This window comes from Mustela putorius, unplaced genomic scaffold, assembly GCF_011764305.1.
Source record: "Mustela putorius furo isolate JIRA1106 unplaced genomic scaffold, ASM1176430v1.1 tig00003890_pilon_pilon_pilon, whole genome shotgun sequence".
Classification (NCBI taxonomy): Eukaryota; Metazoa; Chordata; class Mammalia; order Carnivora; family Mustelidae; genus Mustela; species Mustela putorius.
The window spans coordinates 1,288,929-1,291,352 of NW_025422039.1; positions in this window are offsets into that span (position 1 = coordinate 1,288,929).

Sequence of the window (2,424 nt, forward strand, 5' to 3'; positions counted from 1 at the left end):
AGTTCTTTAAATGTTTGGTTGAGGGCGCCTGGGTGGCTCGGTGGGTTAAGCCGCTGCTTTCGGCTCAGGTCATGATCTCAGAGTCCTGGGATCGAGTCCCGCATCAGGCTCTCAGCAGGGAGCCTGCTTCCCTCTCTCTCTCTCTCTGCCTGCCTCTCCATCTACTTGTGATTTCTCTCTGTCAAATAAATAAATAAAATCTTTAAATAAAAAAAATAAAATAAATAAATAAATAAATAAATAAATAAATAAATAAATGTTTGGTTGAATTCCCCCGGGAAGCCATCTGGCCCTGGGCTTTTGTTTGTTTGGAGATTTTTTTTTTAAGATTTTATTTATTTATTTGACAGAGAGAAATCACAAGTAGATGGAGAGGCAGGCAGAGAGAGAGAGAGGGAAGCAGGCTCTCCACTGAGCAGAGAGCCCGATGTGGGACTCGATCCCAGGACTCTGAGATCATGACCCGAGCCGAAGGCAGCGGCTCAACCCACTGAGCCACCCAGGCGCCCTGTTTGGAGATTTTTAATGACTGTTTCAATCTCCTTACTGGTTATGGGTCTGTTCAGGCTTTCTAGTTCTTCCTGGTTCAGCTGTGGTAGTTCATATGTCTCTATGAATGCATCCATTTCTTCCAGATTGTCAAATTTGTTGGTGTAGAGTTGCTCATAATATGTTCTTATAATTGTTTGTATTTCTTTGGTGTTAGTTGTGATCTCTCCTCTTTCATTTATGATTTTATTTATTTGGGTCCTTTCTCTTTTCTTTTTGAGAAGTCTGGCCAGGGGTTTATCAATCTTATTAATTCTTTCAAAGAACCAGCTCCTAGTTTTGTTGATTTGTTCTATTGCATTTTTTTTGTTTTTGTTTTTGTTTTTATTTCATTGATTTCTGCTCTGATCTTTATGATTTTTCTTATCCTGCTGGGCTTAGAATTTATTTCTTGTTTTTTCTCCAGCTCCTTTTGGTGTAGGGTTAGGTTGTGTACCTGAGACCTTTCTTATTTCTTGAGAAAGGCTTTGTTATGTCCCACAGATTTTGAACCATTGTGTTTTCATTATCATTTGTTTCCGTGGATTTTTTTCAATTCTTCTTTAATTTCCTGGTTGACCAATTCATTCTTTATAAAGATGCTGTTTAGTCTCCATGTATATGGGTTCTTTCCAAATTTCCTCTTGTGGTTGAGTTCTAGCTTCAGAGCAATTTGCTCTGAAAATATGCAGGGAATGATCCCAATCTTTAGATACCAGTTGGGGCCTGATTTAGGACCGTGGATGTGATCTATTCTGGACAATGTTCCATGTGTACTAGAGAAGAATGTGTATTGTTGCTTTGGGATGCAATGTTCTGAATATATCTGTGATGGCCATCTGGTCCAGTGTGTCACTTAAGACCTTTATTTCCTTGTTGATCTTTTGCTTGGATGATCTGTCCATTTCGGTGAGGGGAGTGTTAAAGTCCCCTACTGTTATTGTATTATTGTTAATGTGTTTCTTTGATTTTGTTATTAATTGGTTTATATAGTTGGCGGCTCCCATGTTAGGGGCATAGATATTTAAAATTGTTAGACCTTCTTGTTGGACAGACCCTTTGAGTATGATACGGTGTCCTTCCTCATCTCTTTTTATAGTCTTTGGCTTAAAATCTAATTGATCTGATATAAGGATTGCCACTCCTGCTTTCTTCTGATGTCCATTAGCATGGTAAATTCTTTTCCACACCCTCACTTTAAATCTGGAGGTGTCTTCGGGTTTAAAATGAGTTTCCTGTAGGCAACATATAGATGAGTTTTTTTTTTTTTTTTTTTAATCCATTCTGATACCATGTGTCTTTTGACTTGGGCATTTAGCCCATTAACATTCACGGTAACTATTGAGAGATAAGAATTTAGTGCTATTGTATTGCCTGTAAGGTGATTGTTCCTGTATATTGTCTCTGTTCCTTTCTGAGCTACTACTTTTAGGCTCTCTCTTTGCTTAGGGGACCCCTTTCAATATTACCTGTAGAGCTGGTTTGGTGTTTGCAAATTCTTTCAGGTTTGTTTGTCCTGGAAGCTTTTAATCACTCCTTCTATTTTCAATGATAGCCTAGCTGGATATAGCATTCTTGGCTGCATATTTTACTAGTTTAGTGCTCTGAATGTATCATGCCAGCTCTTTTTGGCCTGCCAGGTCTCTGACGGTAAATCTGCTGCCAATCTAATATTTTTACCATTGTATGTTTCAGACTTCTTTTCCTGGGCTGCTTTCAGGATTTTCTCTTTGTCACTAAGACTTGTAAATTTTACTCTTAGGTGATGAAGTGTGGGCCTATTCTTATTGATTTTGAGGGGGGTTGTCTGCACCTCCTGGATTTTGATGCTTGTTCCATTTGCCATATTGGGGAAATTCTCTCCAATAAGTATCTCCCATATACCTTCTGCTCACC